The sequence below is a fragment of the Stigmatopora argus genome, chromosome 17 (genome assembly GCF_051989625.1).
Source record: "Stigmatopora argus isolate UIUO_Sarg chromosome 17, RoL_Sarg_1.0, whole genome shotgun sequence".
Lineage (NCBI taxonomy): Eukaryota > Metazoa > Chordata > Actinopteri > Syngnathiformes > Syngnathidae > Stigmatopora > Stigmatopora argus.
In genome coordinates this window covers 3,616,101-3,638,221 of record NC_135403.1, presented here as the reverse complement: position 1 = coordinate 3,638,221, position 22,121 = coordinate 3,616,101, and the positions used below count along the sequence as shown (strand labels likewise).

Sequence of the window (22,121 nt, the reverse complement as noted above, 5' to 3'; positions counted from 1 at the left end):
CCATTGTTTATTGACAATTAAGTTTTTTAAGAAAGCTATTATATACTAACTGGTAGAAGACGGTGTTGTGTGGCAGACGCGAAAAGTTAATAGTCACCGTCGGGGAATCGAACCCCGGTCTTCCGCGTGACAGGCGGGGATACTGTCCACTATACTAACGAGGAAGGTTGCTATTGTTTATTGACAATTAAGTTTGGAAGAAAGCTATTATTTAGTAACTGGTAGAATAGTGTTGTGTGGCAGAAGAGAAAATTTTATACTCCCCGTCGGGGACTCGAACCCCAGACTTCCGCGTGACAGACGGAGATACTGTCCACTATTCTAACGAGGAAGGTCGCCATTTGCCATTGACAATTCAGTTTGGAAGAAAGCTATTATGTACTAACTGGTAGAATACAGTGTTGTGTGGCAGAAGAGAAAAATTTATAATCCCCGTCGGGGAATCAAACCCCGGTCTTCCACGTGACAGGCGGAGATACTGTCCACTATACTAACGAGGAAGGTTGCTATTGTTTATTGACAATTAAGTTTGGAAGAAAGCTATTATGTACTAACTGGTAGAATACAGTGTTGTGTGGCAGAAGAGAAAAGTTTATACTCCCCGTCGGGGAATCGAACCCCGGTCTTCCGCGTGACAGGCGGAGATACTGTCCACTATACTAACGAGGAAGGTTGCTATTGTTTATTGACAATTAAGTTTGGAAGAAAGCTATTATGTAGTAACTGGTAGAATAGTGTTGTGTGGCAGAAGAGAAATTTTAAACTCCTCGTCGGGGAATCGCACCCCAGTCTTCCGCGTGACAGGCGGAGATACTGTCCACTATTCTAACTAGGAAGGTTGCCCTTTACTTTTGACAATTCATTTTGGAAGAAAGCTTTTTTGTACTAACTGGTAGAATACGGTGTTGTGTGGAGACGCGAAACGTTGATACTCCCCGTCGGGGAATTGAACCCCGGTCTTCCGCGTGACAGGCGGAGATACTGTCCACTATACTAACGAGGAAGGTTGCTATTATTTATTGACAATTAAGTTTGGAAGAAAGCTATTATGTAGTAACTGGTAGAATAGTGTTGTGTGGCAGAAGAGAAAATTTTATACTCCCCGTCGGGGAATCGAACCCCGGTCTTCCGCGTGACAGACGGAGATACTGTCCACTATTCCAACAAGGAAGGTTGCCATTTGCCATTGACAATTCAGTTTGGAAGAAAGCTATTATGTACTAACTGGTAGAATACAGTGTTGTGTGGCAGAAGAGAAAAGTTTATACTCCCCGTCGGGGAATCGAACCCCGGTCTTCCGCGTGACAGGCGGAGATACTGTCCACTATACTAACGAGGAAGGTTGCTATTGTTTATTGACAATTAAGTTTGGAAGAAAGCTATTATGTAGTAACTGGTAGAATAGTGTTGTGTGGCAGAAGAGAAATTTTAAACTCCCCGTCGGGGAATCGCACCCCAGTCTTCCGCGTGACAGGCGGAGATACTGTCCACTATTCTAACTAGGAAGGTTGCCCTTTACTTTTGACAATTCAGTTTGGAAGAAAGCTTTTTTGTACTAACTGGTAGAATACGGTGTTGTGTGGAGACGCGAAACGTTGATACTCCCCGTCGGGGAATTGAACCCCGGTCTTCCGCGTGACAGGCGGAGATACTGTCCACTATACTAACGAGGAAGGTTGCTATTGTTTATTGACAATTAAGTTTGGAAGAAAGCTATTATGTAGTAACTGGTGGAATAGTGTTGTGTGGCAGACGCGAAAAGTTGATACTCCCCGTCGGGGAATCGACCCCCGGTCTTCCGCGTGACAGACGGAGATACTGTCCACTATTCCAACGAGGAAGGTTGCCATTTGCCATTGACAATTCAGTTTGGAAGAAAGCTATTATGTACTAACTGGTAGAATACAGTGTTGTGTGGCAGAAGAGAAAAGTTTATACTCCCCGTCGGGGAATCGAACCCCGGTCTTCCGCGTGACAGGCGGAGATACTGGCCACTATACTAACGAGGAAGGTTGCTCTTGTTTATTGACAATTAAGTTTGGAAGAAAGCTATTATGTAGTAACTGGTAGAATAGTGTTGTGTGGCAGACGCGAAAAGTTGATACTCCCCGTCGGGGAATCGAACCCCGGTCTTCCGCGTGACAGGCGGAGATACTGTCCACTATACTAACGAGGAAGGTTGCTATTGTTTATTGACAATTAAGTTTGGAAGAAAGCTATTATGTAGTAACTGGTAGAATAGTGTTGTGTGGCAGAAGAGAAATTTTAAACTCCCCGTCGGGGAATTGCACCCCAGTCTTCCGCGTGACAGGCGGAGATACTGTCCACTATTCTAACTAGGAAGGTTACCCTTTACTTTTGACAATTCAGTTTGGAAGAAAGATTTTATGTACTAACTGGTAGAATACGGTGTTGTGTGGAGACGCGAAAAGATGATACTCCCCGTCGGGGAATCGAACCCCGGTCTTCCGCGTGACAGGCGGAAATACTGTCCACTATACTAACGAGGAAGGTTGCTATTGTTTATTGACAATTAAGTTTGGAAGAAAGCTATTATGTAGTAACTGGTAGAATAGTGTTGTGTGGCAGACGCGAAAAGTTGATACTCCCCGTCGGGGAATCGAACCCCAGGTCTTCCGCGTGACAGGCGGAGATACTGTCCACTATACTAACGAGGAAGGTTGCTATTGTATTTTGACAATTAAGTTTGGAAGAAAGCTGTTATGTAGTAACTGGTAGAATAGTGTTGTGTGGCAGAAGAGAAATTTTAAACTCCCCGTCGGGGAATCGCACCCCGGTCTTCCGTGTGACAGGCGGAGATACTGTCCACTATACTAACGAGGAATGTTGCCATTGTTTATTGACAATTCAATTTGGAAGAAAGCTATTATCTACTAACTGGAAGAATACGGTGTTGTGTGGCAGACGCGAAAAGTTGATACTCCCCATCGGGGAATCGAACCCCGGTCTTCCGCGTGACAGGCGGAGATACTGTCCACTATACTAACGAGGAAGGTTGCTATTTTTTATTGACAATTAAGTTTGGAAGAAAGCTATTATGTAGTAACTGGTAGAATAGTGTTGTGTGGCAGAAGAGAAAATTTTATACTCCCCGTCGGGGAATCGAACCCCGGTCTTCCGCGTGACAGACGGAGATACTGTCCACTATTCCAACGAGGAAGGTTGCCATTTGCCATTGACAATTCAGTTTGGAAGAAAGCTATTATGTACTAACTGGTAGAATACAGTGTTGTGTGGCAGAAGAGAAAAGTTTATACTCCCCGTCGGGGAATCGAACCCCGGTCTTCCACGTGACAGGCGGAGATACTGTCCACTATTCTAACTAGGAAGGTTGCCCTTTACTTTTGACAATTCAGTTTGGAAGAAAGCTTTTATGTACTAACTGGTAGAATACGGTGTTGTGTGGAGACGCGAAAAGCTGATACTCCCCGTCGGGGAATCGAACCCCGGTCTTCCACGTGACAGGCGGAGATACTGTCCACTATACTAACAAGGAAGGTTGCCATTGTTTATTGACAATTAAGTTTGGAAGAAAGCTATTATGTACTAACTGGTAGAATACGGTGTTGTGTGGCAGACGCGAAAAGTTGATACGCCCCGTCAGGGAATCGAACCCCGGTCTTCCATGTGACAGGCGGAGTTACTGTCCACTATACTAACGAGGAAGGTTGCCATTGTCTATTGACAATTAAGTTTGGAAGAATTCTATTATGTACTAACTGGTAGAATACAGTGTTGTGTGGCAGAATCAAAAAATTGATACTCCCCATCAGGGAATCGAATCCCAGTCTTCCGCTAGACAGGCGGAGATACTGTCCACTATATTAACGAGGAAGGTTGCTGTTGTTTATTGACAATTAAGTTTGGAAGAAAGCTATTATGTAGTAACTGGTAGAATAGTGTTGTGTGGCAGACGCGAAAAGTTGTTACTCCCCGTCGGGGAATCGAACCCCGGTCTTCCGCGTGACAGGCATAGATACTGTCCACTATACTAACGAGGAAGGTTGCTATTGTTTATTGACAATTAAGTTTGGAAGAAAGCTATTATGTAGTAACTGGTAGAATAGTGTTGTGTGGCAGAAGAGAAAATTTTATACTCCCCGTCGGGGAATCGACCCCCGGTCTTCCGCGTGACAGACGGAGATACTGTCCACTATTCCAACGAGGAAGGTTGCCATTTGCCATTGACAATTCAGTTTGGAAGAAAGCTATTATGTACTAACTGGTAGAATACAGTGTTGTGTGGCAGAAGAGAAAAGTTTATACTCCCCGTCGGGGAATCGAACCCCGGTCTTCCACGTGACAGGCGGAGATACTGTCCACTATACTAACGAGGAAGGTTGCTCTTGTTTATTGACAATTAAGTTTGGAAGAAAGCTATTATGTAGTAACTGGTAGAATAGTGTTGTGTGGCAGACGCGAAAAGTTGATACTCCCCGTCGGGGAATCGAACCCCGGTCTTCCGCGTGACAGGCGGAGATACTGTCCACTATACTAACGAGGAAGGTTGCTATTGATTATTGACAATTAAGTTTGGAAGAAAGCTATTATGTAGTAACTGGTAGAATAGTGTTGTGTGGCAGAAGAGAAATTTTAAACTCCCCGTCGGGGAATCGCACCCCGGTCTTCAGTGTGACAGGCGGAGATACTGTCCACTATACTAACGAGGAATGTTGCCATTGTTTATTGACAATTCAATTTGGAAGAAAGCTATTATCTACTAACTGGAAGAATACGGTGTTGTGTGGCAGACGCGAAAAGTTGATACTCCCCGTCGGGGAATCGAACCCCGGTCTTCCGCGTGACAGGCGGAGATACTGTCCACTATACTAACGAGGAAGGTTGCTATTTTTTATTGACAATTAAGTTTGGAAGAAAGCTATTATGTAGTAACTGGTAGAATAGTGTTGTGTGGCAGAAGAGAAAATTTTATACTCCCCGTCGGGGAATCGAACCCCGGTCTTCCGCGTGACAGACGGAGATACTGTCCACTATTCCAACGAGGAAGGTTGCCATTTGCCATTGACAATTCAGTTTGGAAGAAAGCTATTATGTACTAACTGGTAGAATACAGTGTTGTGTGGCAGAAGAGAAAAGTTTATACTCCCCGTCGGGGAATCGAACCCCGGTCTTCCACGTGACAGGCGGAGATACTGTCCACTATTCTAACTAGGAAGGTTGCCCTTTACTTTTGACAATTCAGTTTGGAAGAAAGCTTTTATGTACTAACTGGTAGAATACGGTGTTGTGTGGAGACGCGAAAAGCTGATACTCCCCGTCGGGGAATCGAACCCCGGTCTTCCACGTGACAGGCGGAGATACTGTCCACTATACTAACAAGGAAGGTTGCCATTGTTTATTGACAATTAAGTTTGGAAGAAAGCTATTATGTACTAACTGGTAGAATACGGTGTTGTGTGGCAGACGCGAAAAGTTGATACGCCCCGTCAGGGAATCGAACCCCGGTCTTCCATGTGACAGGCGGAGTTACTGTCCACTATACTAACGAGGAAGGTTGCCATTGTCTATTGACAATTAAGTTTGGAAGAATTCTATTATGTACTAACTGGTAGAATACAGTGTTGTGTGGCAGAATCAAAAAATTGATACTCCCCATCAGGGAATCGAATCCCAGTCTTCCGCTAGACAGGCGGAGATACTGTCCACTATATTAACGAGGAAGGTTGCTGTTGTTTATTGACAATTAAGTTTGGAAGAAAGCTATTATGTAGTAACTGGTAGAATAGTGTTGTGTGGCAGACGCGAAAAGTTGTTACTCCCCGTCGGGGAATCGAACCCCGGTCTTCCGCGTGACAGGCATAGATACTGTCCACTATACTAACGAGGAAGGTTGCCATTTGCGATTGACAATTCAGTTTGGAAGAAAGCTATTATGTACTAACTGGTAGAATACAGTGTTGTGTGGCAGAAGAGAAAAGTTTATACTCCCCGTCGGGGAATCGAACCCCGGTCTTCCGCGTGACAGGCGGAGATACTGTCCACTATACTAACGAGGAAGGTTGCTCTTGTTTATTGACAATTAAGTTTGGAAGAAAGCTATTATGTAGTAACTGGTAGAATAGTGTTGTGTGGCAGACGCGAAAAGTTGATACTCCCCGTCGGGGAATCGAACCCCGGTCTTCCGCGTGACAGGCGGAGATACTGTCCACTATACTAACGAGGAAGGTTGCTATTGATTATTGACAATTAAGTTTGGAAGAAAGCTATTATGTAGTAACTGGTAGAATAGTGTTGTGTGGCAGAAGAGAAATTTTAAACTCCCCGTCGGGGAATTGCACCCCAGTCTTCCGCGTGACAGGCGGAGATACTGTCCACTATTCTAACTAGGAAGGTTACCCTTTACTTTTGACAATTCAGTTTGGAAGAAAGATTTTATGTACTAACTGGTAGAATACGGTGTTGTGTGGAGACGCGAAAAGTTGATACTCCCCGTCGGGGAATCGAACCCCGGTCTTCCGCGTGACAGGCGGAGATACTGTCCACTATACTAACGAGGAAGGTTGCTATTGTTTATTGACAATTAAGTTTGGAAGAAAGCTATTATGTAGTAACTGGTAGAATAGTGTTGTGTGGCAGACGCGAAAAGTTGATACTCCCCGTCGGGGAATCGAACCCCGGTCTTCCGCGTGACAGGCGGAGATACTGTCCACTATACTAACGAGGAAGGTTGCTATTGTATTTTGACAATTAAGTTTGGAAGAAAGCTGTTATGTAGTAACTGGTAGAATAGTGTTGTGTGGCAGAAGAGAAATTTTAAACTCCCCGTCGGGGAATCGCACCCCGGTCTTCCGCGTGACAGGCGGAGATACTGTCCACTATACTAACGAGGAATGTTGCCATTGTATATTGACAATTCAATTTGGAAGAAAGCTATTATCTACTAACTGGAAGAATACGGTGTTGTGTGGCAGACGCGAAAAGTTGATACTCCCCGTCGGGGAATCGAACCCCGGTCTTCCGCGTGACAGGCGGAGATACTGTCCACTATACTAACGAGGAAGGTTGCTATTTTGTATTGACAATTAAGTTTGGAAGAAAGCTATTATGTAGTAACTGGTAGAATAGTGTTGTGTGGCAGAAGAGAAAATTTTATACTCCCCGTCGGGGAATCGAACCCCGGTCTTCCGCATGACAGACGGAGATACTGTCCACTATTCCAACGAGGAAGGTTGCCATTTGCCATTGACAATTCAGTTTGGAAGAAAGCTATTATGTACTAACTGGTAGAATACAGTGTTGTGTGGCAGAAGAGAAAAGTTTATACTCCCCGTCGGGGAATCGAACCCCGGTCTTCCGCGTGACAGGCGGAGATACTGTCCACTATACTAACGAGGAAGGTTGCCATTGTTTATTGACAATTAAGTTTGGAAGAAAGCTATTATGTAGTAACTGGTAGAATAGTGTTGTGTGGCAGACGCGAAAAGTTGATACTCCCCGTCGGGGAATCGAACCCCGGTCTTCCACGTGACAGGCGGAGATACTGTCCACTATACTAACGAGGAATGTTGCCATTGTTTATTGACAATTCAGTTTGGAAGAAAGCTATTATCTACTAACTGGTAGAATACGGTGTTGTGTGGCAGACGCGAAAAGTTGATACTCCCCATCGGGGAATCGAACCCCGGTCTTCCACGTGACAGGCGGAGATACTGTCCACTATACTAACGAGGAAGGTTGCCATTGTTTATTGTCAATTAAGTTTGGAAGAAAGCTATTATGTACTAACTGGTAGAATACGGTGTTGTGTGGCAGACGCAAAAAGTTGATACTCCCCGTCGGGGAATCGAACCCCGGTCTTCCGCTAGACAGGCGGAGATACTGTCCACTATACTAACGAGGAAGTTTGCTATTGTTTATTGACAATTAAGTTTGGAAGAAAGCTATTATGTAGTAACTGGTAGAATAGTGTTGTGTGGCAGAAGAGAAAATTTTACACTTCCCGATGCGGAATCGAACCCCGGTCTTCCGCGTGACAGGCGGAGATACTGTCCACTATACTAACAAGGAAGGTTGCTATTGTTTATTGACATTTAAGTTTGGAAGAAAGCTATTATGTAGTAACTGGTAGAATAGTGTTGTGTGGCAGAAGAGAAAATTTTATACTCCCCGACGAGAATCGAACCCCGGTCTTCCGCATGACAGACGGAGATACTGTCCACTATTCCAACGAGGAAGGTTGCCATTTGCCATTGACAATTCAGTTTGGAAGAAAGCTATTATGTACTAACTGGTAGAATACAGTGTTGTGTGGCAGAAGAGAAAAGGTTATACTCCCCGTCGGGGAATCGAACCCCGGTCTTCCGCATGACAGGCGGAGATACTGTCCACTATACTAAAGAGGAAGGTTGCTATTGTTTATTGACAATTAAGTTTGGAAGAAAGCTATTATGTAGTAACTGGTAGAATAGTGTTGTGTGGCAGAAGAGAAATTTTAAACTCCCCGTCGAGGAATCGCACCCCGGTCTTCCGCGTGACAGGCGGAGATACTGTACACTATTCTAACTAGGAAGGTTGCCATTGTTTATTGTCAATTAAGTTTGGAAGAAAGCTATTATGTACTAACTGGTAGAATACGGTGTTGTGTGGCAGACGCGAAAAGTTGATACTCCCCGTCGGGGAATCGAACCCCGGTCTTCCGCGTGACAGGCGGAGATACTGTCCACTATACTAACGAGGAAGGTTGCTATTATTTATTGACAATTAAGCTTGGAAGAAAGCTATTATGTAGTAACTGGTAGAATAGTGTTGTGTGGCAGAAGAGAAAATTTTATACTCCCCGTCGGGGAATCGAACCACGGTCTTCCGCGTGACAGACGGAGATACTGTCCACTATTCCAACAAGGAAGGTTGCCATTTGCCATTGACAATTCAGTTTGGAAGAAAGCTATTATGTACTAACTGGTAGAATACAGTGTTGTGTGGCAGAAGAGAAAAGTTTATACTCCCCGTCGGGGAATCGAACCCCGGTCTTCCGCGTGACAGGCGGAGATACTGTCCACTATACTAACGAGGAAGGTTGCTATTGTTTATTGACAATTAAGTTTGGAAGAAAGCTATTATGTAGTAACTGGTAGAATAGTGTTGTGTGGCAGAAGAGAAATTTTAAACTCCCCGTCGGGGAATCGCACCCCAGTCTTCCGCGTGACAGGCGGAGATACTGTCCACTATTCTAACTAGGAAGGTTGCCCTTTACTTTTGACAATTCAGTTTGGAAGAAAGCTTTTTTGTACTAACTGGTAGAATATGGTGTTGTGTGGAGACGCGAAACGTTGATACTCCCCGTCGGGAAATTGAACCCCGGTCTTCCGCGTGACAGGCGGAGATACTGTCCACTATTCTAACGAGGAAGGTTGCTATTGTTTATTGACAATTAAGTTTGGAAGAAAGCTATTATGTAGTAACTGGTAGAATAGTGTTGTGTGGCAGACGCGAAAAGTTGATACGCCCCATCAGGGAATCGAATCCCAGTCTTCCGCTAGACAGGCGGAGATACTGTCCACTATATTAACGAGGAAGGTTGCTGTTGTTTATTGACAATTAAGTTTGGAAGAAAGCTATTATGTAGTAACTGGTAGAATAGTGTTGTGTGGCAGAAGAGAAAATTTTATACTCCCCGTCGGGGAATCGACCCCCGGTCTTCCGCGTGACAGACGGAGATACTGTCCACTATTCCAACGAGGAAGGTTGCCATTTGCCATTGACAATTCAGTTTGGAAGAAAGCTATTATGTACTAACTGGTAGAATACAGTGTTGTGTGGCAGAAGAGAAAAGTTTATACTCCCCGTCGGGGAATCGAACCCCGGTCTTCCGCGTGACAGGCGGAGATACTGTCCACTATACTAACGAGGAAGGTTGCTCTTGTTTATTGACAATTAAGTTTGGAAGAAAGCTATTATGTAGTAACTGGTAGAATAGTGTTGTGTGGCAGACGCGAAAAGTTGATACTCCCCGTCGGGGAATCGAACCCCGGTCTTCCGCGTGACAGGCGGAGATACTGTCCACTATACTAACGAGGAAGGTTGCTATTGTTTATTGACAATTAAGTTTGGAAGAAAGCTATTATGTAGTAACTGGTAGAATAGTGTTGTGTGGCAGAAGAGAAATGTTAAACTCCCCGTCGGGGAATTGCACCCCAGTCTTCCGCGTGACAGGCGGAGATACTGTCCACTATTCTAACTAGGAAGGTTACCCTTTACTTTTGACAATTCAGTTTGGAAGAAAGATTTTATGTACTAACTGGTAGAATACGGTGTTGTGTGGAGACGCGAAAAGATGATACTCCCCGTCGGGGAATCGAATCCCGGTCTTCCGCGTGACAGGCGGAGATACTGTCCACTATACTAACGAGGAAGGTTGCTATTGTTTATTGACAATTAAGTTTGGAAGAAAGCTATTATGTAGTAACTGGTAGAATAGTGTTGTGTGGCAGACGCGAAAAGTTGATACTCCCCGTCGGGGAATCGAACCCCGGTCTTCCGCGTGACAGGCGGAGATACTGTCCACTATACTAACGAGGAAGGTTGCTATTGTATTTTGACAATTAAGTTTGGAAGAAAGCTGTTATGTAGTAACTGGTAGAATAGTGTTGTGTGGCAGAAGAGAAATTTTAAACTCCCCGTCGGGGAATCGCACCCCGGTCTTCCGCGTGACAGGCGGAGATACTGTCCACTATACTAACGAGGAATGTTGCCATTGTTTATTGACAATTCAATTTGGAAGAAAGCTATTATCTACTAACTGGAAGAATACGGTGTTGTGTGGCAGACGCGAAAAGTTGATACTCCCCGTCGGGGAATCGAACCCCGGTCTTCCGCGTGACAGGCGGAGATACTGTCCACTATACTAACGAGGAAGGTTGCTATTTTTTATTGACAATTAAGTTTGGAAGAAAGCTATTATGTAGTAACTGGTAGAATAGTGTTGTGTGGCAGAAGAGAAAATTTTATACTCCCCGTCGGGGAATCGAACCCCGGTCTTCCGCGTGACAGACGGAGATACTGTCCACTATTCCGACGAGGAAGGTTGCCATTTGCCATTGACAATTCAGTTTGGAAGAAAGCTATTATGTACTAACTGGTAGAATACAGTGTTGTGTGGCAGAAGAGAAAAGTTTATACTCCCCGTCGGGGAATCGAACCCCGGTCTTCCACGTGACAGGCGGAGATACTGTCCACTATTCTAACTAGGAAGGTTGCCCTTTACTTTTGACAATTCAGTTTGGAAGAAAGCTTTTATGTACTAACTGGTAGAATACGGTGTTGTGTGGAGACACGAAAAGCTGATACTCCCCGTCGGGGAATCGAACCCCGGTCTTCCACGTGACAGGCGGAGATACTGTCCACTATACTAACGAGGAAGGTTGCCATTGTTTATTGACAATTAAGTTTGGAAGAAAGCTATTATGTACTAACTGGTAGAATACGGTGTTGTGTGGCAGACGCGAAAAGTTGATACGCCCCGTCGGGGAATCGAACCCCGGTCTTCCATGTGACAGGCGGAGTTACTGTCCACTATACTAACGAGGAAGGTTGCCATTGTCTATTGACAATTAAGTTTGGAAGAATTCTATTATGTACTAACTGGTAGAATACAGTGTTGTGTGGCAGAATCAAAAAATTGATACTCCCCATCAGGGAATCGAATCCCAGTCTTCCGCTAGACAGGCGGAGATACTGTCCACTATATTAACGAGGAAGGTTGCTGTTGTTTATTGACAATTAAGTTTGGAAGAAAGCTATTATGTAGTAACTGGTAGAATAGTGTTGTGTGGCAGACGCGAAAAGTTGTTACTCCCCGTCGGGGAATCGAACCCCGGTCTTCCGCGTGACAGGCATAGATACTGTCCACTATACTAACGAGGAAGGTTGCTATTGTTTATTGACAATTAAGTTTGGAAGAAAGCTATTATGTAGTAACTGGTAGAATAGTGTTGTGTGGCAGAAGAGAAAATTTTATACTCCCCGTCGGGGAATCGACCCCCGGTCTTCCGCGTGACAGACGGAGATACTGTCCACTATTCCAACGAGGAAGGTTGCCATTTGCCATTGACAATTCAGTTTGGAAGAAAGCTATTATGTACTAACTGGTAGAATACAGTGTTGTGTGGCAGAAGAGAAAAGTTTATACTCCCCGTCGGGGAATCGAACCCCAGTCTTCCGCGTGACAGGCGGAGATACTGTCCACTATACTAACGAGGAAGGTTGCCATTGTTTATTGACAATTAAGTTTGGAAGAAAGCTATTATGTACTAACTGGTAGAATACGGTGTTGTGTGGCAGACGCGAAAATTTTACACTTCCCGTCGGGGAATTGAACCCCGGTCTTCCGCGTGACAGGCGGAGATACTGTCCACTATACTAACGAGGAAGGTTGCTATTGTTTATTGACAATTAAGTTTGGAAGAAAGCTATTATGTAGTAACTGGTAGAATAGTGTTGTGTGGCAGACGCGAAAAGTTGATACTCCCCGTCGGGGAATCGAACCCCGGTCTTCCACGTGACAGGCGGAGATACTGTCCACTATACTAACGAGGAATGTTGCCATTGTTTATTGACAATTCAGTTTGGAAGAAAGCTATTATCTACTAACTGGTAGAATACGGTGTTGTGTGGCAGACGCGAAAAGTTGATACTCCCCATCGGGGAATCGAACCCCGGTCTTCCACGTGACAGGCGGAGATACTGTCCACTATACTAACGAGGAAGGTTGCCATTGTTTATTGTCAATTAAGTTTGGAAGAAAGCTATTATGTACTAACTGGTAGAATACGGTGTTGTGTGGCAGACGCAAAAAGTTGATACTCCCCGTCGGGGAATCGAACCCCAGTCTTCCGCTAGACAGGCGGAGATACTGTCCACTATACTAACGAGGAAGTTTGCTATTGTTTATTGACAATTAAGTTTGGAAGAAAGCTATTATGTAGTAACTGGTAGAATAGTGTTGTGTGGCAGAAGAGAAAATTTTACACTTCCCGATGCGGAATCGAACCCCGGTCTTCCGCGTGACAGGCGGAGATACTGTCCACTATACTAACAAGGAAGGTTGCTATTGTTTATTGACATTTAAGTTTGGAAGAAAGCTATTATGTAGTAACTGGTAGAATAGTGTTGTGTGGCAGAAGAGAAAATTTTATACTCCCCGACGAGAATCGAACCCCGGTCTTCCGCGTGACAGACGGAGATACTGTCCACTATTCCAACGAGGAAGGTTGCCATTTGCCATTGACAATTCAGTTTGGAAGAAAGCTATTATGTACTAACTGGTAGAATACAGTGTTGTGTGGCAGAAGAGAAAAGGTTATACTCCCCGTCGGGGAATCGAACCCCGGTCTTCCGCATGACAGGCGGAGATACTGTCCACTATACTAAAGAGGAAGGTTGCTATTGTTTATTGACAATTAAGTTTGGAAGAAAGCTATTATGTAGTAACTGGTAGAATAGTGTTGTGTGGCAGAAGAGAAATTTTAAACTCCCCGTCGAGGAATCGCACCCCGGTCTTCCGCGTGACAGGCGGAGATACTGTACACTATTCTAACTAGGAAGGTTGCCATTGTTTATTGTCAATTAAGTTTGGAAGAAAGCTATTATGTACTAACTGGTAGAATACGGTGTTGTGTGGCAGAAGAGAAAATTTTATACTCCCCGTCGGGGAATCGAACCCCGGTCTTCCGCGTGACAGACGGAGATACTGTCCACTATTCCAACAAGGAAGGTTGCCATTTGCCATTGACAATTCAGTTTGGAAGAAAGCTATTATGTACTAACTGGTAGAATACAGTGTTGTGTGGCAGAAGAGAAAAGTTTATACTCCCCGTCGGGGAATCGAACCCCGGTCTTCCGCGTGACAGGCGGAGATACTGTCCACTATACTAACGAGGAAGGTTGCTATTGTTTATTGACAATTAAGTTTGGAAGAAAGCTATTATGTACTAACTGGTAGAATATTGTTGTGTGGCAGAAGAGAAATTTTAAACTCCCCGTCGGGGAATCGCACCCCAGTCTTCCGCGTGACAGGCGGAGATACTGTCCACTATTCTAACTAGGAAGGTTGCCCTTTACTTTTGACAATTCAGTTTGGAAGAAAGCTTTTATGTACTAACTGGTAGAATACGGTGTTGTGTGGAGACGCGAAAAGTTGATACTCCCCGTCGGGGAATTGAACCCCGGTCTTCCACGTGACAGGCGGAGATACTGTCCACTATACTAACGAGGAAGGTTGCCATTGTTTATTGACAATTAAGTTTGGAAGAAAGCTATTATGTACTAACTGGTAGAATACGGTGTTGTGTGGCAGACGCGAAAAGTTGATACTCCCCGTCGGGGAATCGAACCCCGGTCTTCCATGTGACAGGCGGAGTTACTGTCCACTATACTAACGAGGAAGGTTGCCATTGTCTATTGACAATTAAGTTTGGAAGAATCCTATTATGTACTAACTGGTAGAATACAGTGTTGTGTGGCAGAATCAAAAAATTGATACTCCCCATCAGGGAATCGAATCCCAGTCTTCCGCTAGACAGGCGGAGATACTGTCCACTATATTAACGAGGAAGGTTGCTGTTGTTTATTGACAATTAAGTTTGGAAGAAAGCTATTATGTAGTAACTGGTAGAATAGTGTTGTGTGGCAGACGCGAAAAGTTGTTACTCCCCGTCGGGGAATCGAACCCCGGTCTTCCGCGTGACAGGCATAGATACTGTCCACTATACTAACGAGGAAGGTTGCTATTGTTTATTGACAATTAAGTTTGGAAGAAAGCTATTATGTAGTAACTGGTAGAATAGTGTTGTGTGGCAGAAGAGAAAATTTTATACTCCCCGTCGGGGAATCGACCCCCGGTCTTCCGCGTGACAGACGGAGATACTGTCCACTATTCCAACGAGGAAGGTTGCCATTTGCCATTGACAATTCAGTTTGGAAGAAAGCTATTATGTACTAACTGGTAGAATACAGTGTTGTGTGGCAGAAGAGAAAAGTTTATACTCCCCGTCGGGGAATCGAACCCCGGTCTTCCGCGTGACAGGCGGAGATACTGTCCACTATACTAACGAGGAAGGTTGCTATTGTTTATTGACAATTAAGTTTGGAAGAAAGCTATTATGTAGTAACTGGTAGAATAGTGTTGTGTGGCAGACGCGAAAAGTTGATACTCCCCGTCGGGGAATCGAACCCCGGTCTTCCGCGTGACAGGCGGAGATACTGTCCACTATACTAACGAGGAAGGTTGCTATTGTTTATTGACAATTAAGTTTGGAAGAAAGCTATTATGTAGTAACTGGTAGAATAGTGTTGTGTGGCAGAAGAGAAATTTTAAACTCCCCGTCGGGGAATCGCACCCCAGTCTTCCGCGTGACAGGCGGAGATACTATCCACTATACTAACGAGGAAGGTTGCTATTGTTTATTGACAATTAAGTTTGGAAGAAAGCTATTATGTAGTAACTGGTAGAATAGTGTTGTGTGGCAGACGCGAAAAGTTGATACTCCCCGTCGGGGAATCGAACCCCGGTCTTCCGCGTGACAGGCGGAGATACTGTCCACTATACTAACGAGGAAGATTGCCTTTGTTTATTGTCAATTAAGTTTGGAAGAAAGCTATTATGTACTAACTGGTAGAATACGGTGTTGTGTGGCAGACGCGAAAAGTTGATACTCCCCGTCGGGGAATCGAACCCCGGTCTTCCGCATGATAGGCGGAGATACTGTCCACTATACTAACGAGGAAGATTGCCATTTTTTATTGTCAATTAAGTTTGGAAGAAAGCTATTATGTACTAACTGGTAGAATACGGTGTTGTGTGGCAGACGCGAAAAGTTGATACTCCCCGTCGGGGAATCGAACCCCGGTCTTCCGAGTGACAGGCGGAGATACTGTCCACTATACTAACGAGGAAGGTTGCTAGTATTTATTGACAATTAAGTTTGGAAGAAAGCTATTATGTAGTAACTGGTAGAATAGTGTTGTGTGGCAGAAAAGAAAATTTTATACTCCCCGTCGGGGAATCGAACCCCGGTCTTCCGCGTGACAGACGGAGATACTGTCCACTATTCCAACAAGGAAGGTTGCCATTTGCCATTGACAATTCAGTTTGGAAGAAAGCTATTATGTACTAACTGGTAGAATACAGTGTTGTGTGGCAGAAGAGAAAAGTTTATACTCCCCGTCGGGGAATCGAACCCCGGTCTTCCGCGTGACAGGCGGAGATACTGTCCACTATACTAACGAGGAAGGTTGCTATTGTTTATTGACAATTAAGTTTGGAAGAAAGCTATTATGTACTAACTGGTAGAATAGTGTTGTGTGGCAGAAGAGAAATTTTAAACTCCCCGTCGGGGAATCGACCCCCGGTCTTCCGCGTGACAGACGGAGATACTGTCCACTATTCCAACAAGGAAGGTTGCCATTTGCCATTGACAATTCAGTTTGGAAGAAAGCTATTATGTACTAACTGGTAGAATACAGTGTTGTGTGGCAGAAGAGAAAAGTTTATACTCCCCGTCGGGGAATCGAACCCCGGTCTTCCGCGTGACAGGCGGAGATACTGTCCACTATACTAACGAGGAAGGTTGCTATTGTTTATTGACAATTAAGTTTGGAAGAAAGCTATTATGTAGTAACTGGTAGAATAGTGTTGTGTGGCAGACGCGAAAAGTTGATACTCCCCGTCGGGGAATCGAACCCCGGTCTTCCGCGTGACAGGCGGAGATAATGTCCACTATACTAACGAGGAAGGTTGCTATTGTTTATTGACAATTAAGTTTGGAAGAAAGCTATTATGTAGTAACTGGTAGAATAGTGTTGTGTGGCAGAAGAGAAATTTTAAACTCCCCGTCGGGGAATCGCACCCCAGTCTTCCGCGTGACAGGCGGAGATACTATCCACTATACTAACGAGGAAGGTTGCTATTGTTTATTGACAATTAAGTTTGGAAGAAAGCTATTATGTAGTAACTGGTAGAATAGTGTTGTGTGGCAGACGCGAAAAGTTGATACTCCCCGTCGGGGAATCGAACCCCGGTCTTCCGCATGACAGGCGGAGATACTGTCCACTATACTAACGAGGAAGATTGCCATTGTTTATTGTCAATTAAGTTTGGAAGAAAGCTATTATGTACTAACTGGTAGAATACGGTGTTGTGTGGCAGACGCGAAAAGTTGATACTCCCCGTCGGGGAATCGAACCCCGGTCTTCCGCGTGACAGGCGGAGATACTGTCCACTATACTAACGAGGAAGATTGCCATTTTTTATTGTCAATTAAGTTTGGAAGAAAGCTATTATGTACTAACTGGTAGAATACGGTGTTGTGTGGCAGACGCGAAAAGTTGATACTCCCCGTCGGGGAATCGAACCCCGGTCTTCCGCGTGACAGGCGGAGATACTGTCCACTATACTAACGAGGAAGGTTGCTATTATTTATTGACAATTAAGTTTGGAAGAAAGCTATTATGTAGTAACTGGTAGAATAGTGTTGTGTGGCAGAAAAGAAAATTTTATACTCCCCGTCGGGGAATCGAACCCCGGTCTTCCGCGTGACAGACGGAGATACTGTCCACTATACTAAAGAGGAAGGTTGCTATTGTTTATTGACAATTAAGTTTGGAAGAAAGCTATTATGTAGTAACTGGTAGAATAGTGTTGTGTGGCAGAAGAGAAAATTTTATACTCCCCGTCGGGGAATCGACCCCCGGTCTTCCGCGTGACAGACGGAGATACTGTCCACTATTCCAACGAGGAAGGTTGCCATTTGCCATTGACAATTCAGTTTGGAAGAAAGCTATTATGTACTAACTGGTAGAATACAGTGTTGTGTGGCAGAAGAGAAAAGTTTATACTCCCCGTCGGGGAATCGAACCCCGGTCTTCCGCGTGACAGGCGGAGATACTGTCCACTATACTAACGAGGAAGGTTGCAATTGTTTATTGACAATTAAGTTTGGAAGAAAGCTATTATGTAGTAACTGGTAGAATAGTGTTGTGTGGCAGACGCGAAAAGTTGATACTCCCCGTCGGGGAATCGAACCCCGGTCTTCCGCGTGACAGGCGGAGATAATGTCCACTATACTAACGAGGAAGGTTGCTATTGTTTATTGACAATTAAGTTTGGAAGAAAGCTATTATGTAGTAACTGGTAGAATAGTGTTGTGTGGCAGAAGAGAAATTTTAAACTCCCCGTCGGGGAATCGCACCCCAGTCTTCCGCGTGACAGGCGGAGATACTATCCACTATACTAACGAGGAAGGTTGCTATTGTTTATTGACAATTAAGTTTGGAAGAAAGCTATTATGTAGTAACTGGTAGAATAGTGTTGTGTGGCAGACGCGAAAATTTTATACTCCCCGACGAGAATCGAACCCCGGTCTTCCGCATGACAGACGGAGATACTGTCCACTATTCCAACGAGGAAGGTTGCCATTTGCCATTGACAATTCAGTTTGGAAGAAAGCTATTATGTACTAACTGGTAGAATACAGTGTTGTGTGGCAGAAGAGAAAAGGTTATACTCCCCGTCGGGGAATCGAACCCCGGTCTTCCGCATGACAGGCGGAGATACTGTCCACTATACTAAAGAGGAAGGTTGCTATTGTTTATTGACAATTAAGTTTGGAAGAAAGCTATTATGTAGTAACTGGTAGAATAGTGTTGTGTGGCAGAAGAGAAATTTTAAACTCCCCGTCGAGGAATCGCACCCCGGTCTTCCGCGTGACAGGCGGAGATACTGTACACTATTCTAACTAGGAAGGTTGCCATTGTTTATTGTCAATTAAGTTTGGAAGAAAGCTATTATGTACTAACTGGTAGAATACGGTGTTGTGTGGCAGACGCGAAAAGTTGATACTCCCCGTCGGGGAATCGAACCCCGGTCTTCCGCGTGACAGGCGGAGATACTGTCCACTATACTAACGAGGAAGGTTGCTATTATTTATTGACAATTAAGCTTGGAAGAAAGCTATTATGTAGTAACTGGTAGAATAGTGTTGTGTGGCAGAAGAGAAAATTTTATACTCCCCGTCGGGGAATCGAACCACGGTCTTCCGCGTGACAGACGGAGATACTGTCCACTATTCCAACAAGGAAGGTTGCCATTTGCCATTGACAATTCAGTTTGGAAGAAAGCTATTATGTACTAACTGGTAGAATACAGTGTTGTGTGGCAGAAGAGAAAAGTTTATACTCCCCGTCGGGGAATCGAACCCCGGTCTTCCGCGTGACAGGCGGAGATACTGTCCACTATACTAACGAGGAAGGTTGCTATTGTTTATTGACAATTAAGTTTGGAAGAAAGCTATTATGTAGTAACTGGTAGAATAGTGTTGTGTGGCAGAAGAGAAATTTTAAACTCCCCGTCGGGGAATCGCACCCCAGTCTTCCGCGTGACAGGCGGAGATACTGTCCACTATTCTAACTAGGAAGGTTGCCCTTTACTTTTGACAATTCAGTTTGGAAGAAAGCTTTTTTGTACTAACTGGTAGAATATGGTGTTGTGTGGAGACGCGAAACGTTGATACTCCCCGTCGGGAAATTGAACCCCGGTCTTCCGCGTGACAGGCGGAGATACTGTCCACTATTCTAACGAGGAAGGTTGCTATTGTTTATTGACAATTAAGTTTGGAAGAAAGCTATTATGTAGTAACTGGTAGAATAGTGTTGTGTGGCAGACGCGAAAAGTTGATACGCCCCATCAGGGAATCGAATCCCAGTCTTCCGCTAGACAGGCGGAGATACTGTCCACTATATTAACGAGGAAGGTTGCTGTTGTTTATTGACAATTAAGTTTGGAAGAAAGCTATTATGTAGTAACTGGTAGAATAGTGTTGTGTGGCAGAAGAGAAAATTTTATACTCCCCGTCGGGGAATCGACCCCCGGTCTTCCGCGTGACAGACGGAGATACTGTCCACTATTCCAACGAGGAAGGTTGCCATTTGCCATTGACAATTCAGTTTGGAAGAAAGCTATTATGTACTAACTGGTAGAATACAGTGTTGTGTGGCAGAAGAGAAAAGTTTATACTCCCCGTCGGGGAATCGAACCCCGGTCTTCCGCGTGACAGGCGGAGATACTGTCCACTATACTAACGAGGAAGGTTGCTCTTGTTTATTGACAATTAAGTTTGGAAGAAAGCTATTATGTAGTAACTGGTAGAATAGTGTTGTGTGGCAGACGCGAAAAGTTGATACTCCCCGTCGGGGAATCGAACCCCGGTCTTCCGCGTGACAGGCGGAGATACTGTCCACTATACTAACGAGGAAGGTTGCTATTGTTTATTGACAATTAAGTTTGGAAGAAAGCTATTATGTAGTAACTGGTAGAATAGTGTTGTGTGGCAGAAGAGAAATGTTAAACTCCCCGTCGGGGAATTGCACCCCAGTCTTCCGCGTGACAGGCGGAGATACTGTCCACTATTCTAACTAGGAAGGTTACCCTTTACTTTTGACAATTCAGTTTGGAAGAAAGATTTTATGTACTAACTGGTAGAATACGGTGTTGTGTGGAGACGCGAAAAGATGATACTCCCCGTCGGGGAATCGAATCCCGGTCTTCCGCGTGACAGGCGGAGATACTGTCCACTATACTAACGAGGAAGGTTGCTATTGTTTATTGACAATTAAGTTTGGAAGAAAGCTATTATGTAGTAACTGGTAGAATAGTGTTGTGTGGCAGACGCGAAAAGTTGATACTCCCCGTCGGGGAATCGAACCCCGGTCTTCCGCGTGACAGGCGGAGATACTGTCCACTATACTAACGAGGAAGGTTGCTATTGTATTTTGACAATTAAGTTTGGAAGAAAGCTGTTATGTAGTAACTGGTAGAATAGTGTTGTGTGGCAGAAGAGAAATTTTAAACTCCCCGTCGGGGAATCGCACCCCGGTCTTCCGCGTGACAGGCGGAGATACTGTCCACTATACTAACGAGGAATGTTGCCATTGTTTATTGACAATTCAATTTGGAAGAAAGCTATTATCTACTAACTGGAAGAATACGGTGTTGTGTGGCAGACGCGAAAAGTTGATACTCCCCGTCGGGGAATCGAACCCCGGTCTTCCGCGTGACAGGCGGAGATACTGTCCACTATACTAACGAGGAAGGTTGCTATTTTTTATTGACAATTAAGTTTGGAAGAAAGCTATTATGTAGTAACTGGTAGAATAGTGTTGTGTGGCAGAAGAGAAAATTTTATACTCCCCGTCGGGGAATCGAACCCCGGTCTTCCGCGTGACAGACGGAGATACTGTCCACTATTCCAACGAGGAAGGTTGCCATTTGCCATTGACAATTCAGTTTGGAAGAAAGCTATTATGTACTAACTGGTAGAATACAGTGTTGTGTGGCAGAAGAGAAAAGTTTATACTCCCCGTCGGGGAATCGAACCCCGGTCTTCCACGTGACAGGCGGAGATACTGTCCACTATTCTAACTAGGAAGGTTGCCCTTTACTTTTGACAATTCAGTTTGGAAGAAAGCTTTTATGTACTAACTGGTAGAATACGGTGTTGTGTGGAGACACGAAAAGCTGATACTCCCCGTCGGGGAATCGAACCCCGGTCTTCCACGTGACAGGCGGAGATACTGTCCACTATACTAACGAGGAAGGTTGCCATTGTTTATTGACAATTAAGTTTGGAAGAAAGCTATTATGTACTAACTGGTAGAATACGGTGTTGTGTGGCAGACGCGAAAAGTTGATACGCCCCGTCGGGGAATCGAACCCCGGTCTTCCATGTGACAGGCGGAGTTACTGTCCACTATACTAACGAGGAAGGTTGCCATTGTCTATTGACAATTAAGTTTGGAAGAATTCTATTATGTACTAACTGGTAGAATACAGTGTTGTGTGGCAGAATCAAAAAATTGATACTCCCCATCAGGGAATCGAATCCCAGTCTTCCGCTAGACAGGCGGAGATACTGTCCACTATATTAACGAGGAAGGTTGCTGTTGTTTATTGACAATTAAGTTTGGAAGAAAGCTATTATGTAGTAACTGGTAGAATAGTGTTGTGTGGCAGACGCGAAAAGTTGTTACTCCCCGTCGGGGAATCGAACCCCGGTCTTCCGCGTGACAGGCATAGATACTGTCCACTA

The 22,121-nt window shown here is 44.5% G+C and overlaps 39 non-coding genes across 39 annotated transcripts; all 39 read right to left on the bottom strand.

Moving 5' to 3' along the window:
• Positions 1-597: 597 nt before the first annotated feature.
• On the bottom strand, positions 598-669 carry trnad-guc (transfer RNA aspartic acid (anticodon GUC)). Its single transcript has one exon. It is a non-coding gene; the product is annotated as a tRNA-Asp (tRNA).
• Positions 670-1,267: 598 nt separating this feature from the next.
• On the bottom strand, positions 1,268-1,339 carry trnad-guc (transfer RNA aspartic acid (anticodon GUC)). The gene has a single exon. It is a non-coding gene; the product is annotated as a tRNA-Asp (tRNA).
• A 598-nt stretch (positions 1,340-1,937) lies between these two features.
• trnad-guc (transfer RNA aspartic acid (anticodon GUC)) lies at positions 1,938-2,009 on the bottom strand. Its single transcript has one exon. It is a non-coding gene; the product is annotated as a tRNA-Asp (tRNA).
• Positions 2,010-2,104: 95 nt separating this feature from the next.
• On the bottom strand, positions 2,105-2,176 carry trnad-guc (transfer RNA aspartic acid (anticodon GUC)). The gene has a single exon. It is a non-coding gene; the product is annotated as a tRNA-Asp (tRNA).
• Positions 2,177-2,438: 262 nt separating this feature from the next.
• Positions 2,439-2,510, bottom strand: trnad-guc (transfer RNA aspartic acid (anticodon GUC)). Its single transcript has one exon. It is a non-coding gene; the product is annotated as a tRNA-Asp (tRNA).
• Positions 2,511-2,941: 431 nt separating this feature from the next.
• Positions 2,942-3,013, bottom strand: trnad-guc (transfer RNA aspartic acid (anticodon GUC)). The gene has a single exon. It is a non-coding gene; the product is annotated as a tRNA-Asp (tRNA).
• Positions 3,014-4,453: 1,440 nt separating this feature from the next.
• trnad-guc (transfer RNA aspartic acid (anticodon GUC)) lies at positions 4,454-4,525 on the bottom strand. The gene has a single exon. It is a non-coding gene; the product is annotated as a tRNA-Asp (tRNA).
• A 263-nt stretch (positions 4,526-4,788) lies between these two features.
• On the bottom strand, positions 4,789-4,860 carry trnad-guc (transfer RNA aspartic acid (anticodon GUC)). Its single transcript has one exon. It is a non-coding gene; the product is annotated as a tRNA-Asp (tRNA).
• Positions 4,861-5,966: 1,106 nt separating this feature from the next.
• trnad-guc (transfer RNA aspartic acid (anticodon GUC)) lies at positions 5,967-6,038 on the bottom strand. Its single transcript has one exon. It is a non-coding gene; the product is annotated as a tRNA-Asp (tRNA).
• A 95-nt stretch (positions 6,039-6,133) lies between these two features.
• On the bottom strand, positions 6,134-6,205 carry trnad-guc (transfer RNA aspartic acid (anticodon GUC)). Its single transcript has one exon. It is a non-coding gene; the product is annotated as a tRNA-Asp (tRNA).
• Positions 6,206-6,467: 262 nt separating this feature from the next.
• Positions 6,468-6,539, bottom strand: trnad-guc (transfer RNA aspartic acid (anticodon GUC)). Its single transcript has one exon. It is a non-coding gene; the product is annotated as a tRNA-Asp (tRNA).
• Positions 6,540-6,634: 95 nt separating this feature from the next.
• trnad-guc (transfer RNA aspartic acid (anticodon GUC)) lies at positions 6,635-6,706 on the bottom strand. The gene has a single exon. It is a non-coding gene; the product is annotated as a tRNA-Asp (tRNA).
• Positions 6,707-6,969: 263 nt separating this feature from the next.
• trnad-guc (transfer RNA aspartic acid (anticodon GUC)) lies at positions 6,970-7,041 on the bottom strand. The gene has a single exon. It is a non-coding gene; the product is annotated as a tRNA-Asp (tRNA).
• A 264-nt stretch (positions 7,042-7,305) lies between these two features.
• trnad-guc (transfer RNA aspartic acid (anticodon GUC)) lies at positions 7,306-7,377 on the bottom strand. Its single transcript has one exon. It is a non-coding gene; the product is annotated as a tRNA-Asp (tRNA).
• A 1,270-nt stretch (positions 7,378-8,647) lies between these two features.
• trnad-guc (transfer RNA aspartic acid (anticodon GUC)) lies at positions 8,648-8,719 on the bottom strand. Its single transcript has one exon. It is a non-coding gene; the product is annotated as a tRNA-Asp (tRNA).
• Positions 8,720-8,983: 264 nt separating this feature from the next.
• Positions 8,984-9,055, bottom strand: trnad-guc (transfer RNA aspartic acid (anticodon GUC)). The gene has a single exon. It is a non-coding gene; the product is annotated as a tRNA-Asp (tRNA).
• Positions 9,056-9,820: 765 nt separating this feature from the next.
• Positions 9,821-9,892, bottom strand: trnad-guc (transfer RNA aspartic acid (anticodon GUC)). Its single transcript has one exon. It is a non-coding gene; the product is annotated as a tRNA-Asp (tRNA).
• A 95-nt stretch (positions 9,893-9,987) lies between these two features.
• On the bottom strand, positions 9,988-10,059 carry trnad-guc (transfer RNA aspartic acid (anticodon GUC)). The gene has a single exon. It is a non-coding gene; the product is annotated as a tRNA-Asp (tRNA).
• Positions 10,060-10,488: 429 nt separating this feature from the next.
• trnad-guc (transfer RNA aspartic acid (anticodon GUC)) lies at positions 10,489-10,560 on the bottom strand. The gene has a single exon. It is a non-coding gene; the product is annotated as a tRNA-Asp (tRNA).
• A 263-nt stretch (positions 10,561-10,823) lies between these two features.
• On the bottom strand, positions 10,824-10,895 carry trnad-guc (transfer RNA aspartic acid (anticodon GUC)). The gene has a single exon. It is a non-coding gene; the product is annotated as a tRNA-Asp (tRNA).
• Positions 10,896-13,848: 2,953 nt separating this feature from the next.
• trnad-guc (transfer RNA aspartic acid (anticodon GUC)) lies at positions 13,849-13,920 on the bottom strand. Its single transcript has one exon. It is a non-coding gene; the product is annotated as a tRNA-Asp (tRNA).
• A 1,103-nt stretch (positions 13,921-15,023) lies between these two features.
• Positions 15,024-15,095, bottom strand: trnad-guc (transfer RNA aspartic acid (anticodon GUC)). The gene has a single exon. It is a non-coding gene; the product is annotated as a tRNA-Asp (tRNA).
• Positions 15,096-15,190: 95 nt separating this feature from the next.
• On the bottom strand, positions 15,191-15,262 carry trnad-guc (transfer RNA aspartic acid (anticodon GUC)). Its single transcript has one exon. It is a non-coding gene; the product is annotated as a tRNA-Asp (tRNA).
• Positions 15,263-15,523: 261 nt separating this feature from the next.
• trnad-guc (transfer RNA aspartic acid (anticodon GUC)) lies at positions 15,524-15,595 on the bottom strand. Its single transcript has one exon. It is a non-coding gene; the product is annotated as a tRNA-Asp (tRNA).
• A 97-nt stretch (positions 15,596-15,692) lies between these two features.
• trnad-auc (transfer RNA aspartic acid (anticodon AUC)) lies at positions 15,693-15,764 on the bottom strand. Its single transcript has one exon. It is a non-coding gene; the product is annotated as a tRNA-Asp (tRNA).
• A 433-nt stretch (positions 15,765-16,197) lies between these two features.
• trnad-guc (transfer RNA aspartic acid (anticodon GUC)) lies at positions 16,198-16,269 on the bottom strand. Its single transcript has one exon. It is a non-coding gene; the product is annotated as a tRNA-Asp (tRNA).
• A 263-nt stretch (positions 16,270-16,532) lies between these two features.
• Positions 16,533-16,604, bottom strand: trnad-guc (transfer RNA aspartic acid (anticodon GUC)). The gene has a single exon. It is a non-coding gene; the product is annotated as a tRNA-Asp (tRNA).
• Positions 16,605-16,699: 95 nt separating this feature from the next.
• Positions 16,700-16,771, bottom strand: trnad-guc (transfer RNA aspartic acid (anticodon GUC)). The gene has a single exon. It is a non-coding gene; the product is annotated as a tRNA-Asp (tRNA).
• A 261-nt stretch (positions 16,772-17,032) lies between these two features.
• On the bottom strand, positions 17,033-17,104 carry trnad-guc (transfer RNA aspartic acid (anticodon GUC)). Its single transcript has one exon. It is a non-coding gene; the product is annotated as a tRNA-Asp (tRNA).
• A 97-nt stretch (positions 17,105-17,201) lies between these two features.
• On the bottom strand, positions 17,202-17,273 carry trnad-guc (transfer RNA aspartic acid (anticodon GUC)). Its single transcript has one exon. It is a non-coding gene; the product is annotated as a tRNA-Asp (tRNA).
• A 97-nt stretch (positions 17,274-17,370) lies between these two features.
• trnad-guc (transfer RNA aspartic acid (anticodon GUC)) lies at positions 17,371-17,442 on the bottom strand. The gene has a single exon. It is a non-coding gene; the product is annotated as a tRNA-Asp (tRNA).
• Positions 17,443-17,873: 431 nt separating this feature from the next.
• On the bottom strand, positions 17,874-17,945 carry trnad-guc (transfer RNA aspartic acid (anticodon GUC)). The gene has a single exon. It is a non-coding gene; the product is annotated as a tRNA-Asp (tRNA).
• Positions 17,946-18,040: 95 nt separating this feature from the next.
• On the bottom strand, positions 18,041-18,112 carry trnad-guc (transfer RNA aspartic acid (anticodon GUC)). The gene has a single exon. It is a non-coding gene; the product is annotated as a tRNA-Asp (tRNA).
• Positions 18,113-18,876: 764 nt separating this feature from the next.
• On the bottom strand, positions 18,877-18,948 carry trnad-guc (transfer RNA aspartic acid (anticodon GUC)). Its single transcript has one exon. It is a non-coding gene; the product is annotated as a tRNA-Asp (tRNA).
• Positions 18,949-19,212: 264 nt separating this feature from the next.
• trnad-guc (transfer RNA aspartic acid (anticodon GUC)) lies at positions 19,213-19,284 on the bottom strand. Its single transcript has one exon. It is a non-coding gene; the product is annotated as a tRNA-Asp (tRNA).
• Positions 19,285-20,049: 765 nt separating this feature from the next.
• Positions 20,050-20,121, bottom strand: trnad-guc (transfer RNA aspartic acid (anticodon GUC)). The gene has a single exon. It is a non-coding gene; the product is annotated as a tRNA-Asp (tRNA).
• A 95-nt stretch (positions 20,122-20,216) lies between these two features.
• On the bottom strand, positions 20,217-20,288 carry trnad-guc (transfer RNA aspartic acid (anticodon GUC)). Its single transcript has one exon. It is a non-coding gene; the product is annotated as a tRNA-Asp (tRNA).
• A 429-nt stretch (positions 20,289-20,717) lies between these two features.
• Positions 20,718-20,789, bottom strand: trnad-guc (transfer RNA aspartic acid (anticodon GUC)). Its single transcript has one exon. It is a non-coding gene; the product is annotated as a tRNA-Asp (tRNA).
• Positions 20,790-21,052: 263 nt separating this feature from the next.
• trnad-guc (transfer RNA aspartic acid (anticodon GUC)) lies at positions 21,053-21,124 on the bottom strand. The gene has a single exon. It is a non-coding gene; the product is annotated as a tRNA-Asp (tRNA).
• Between the last annotated feature and the right edge of the window lie 997 nt (positions 21,125-22,121).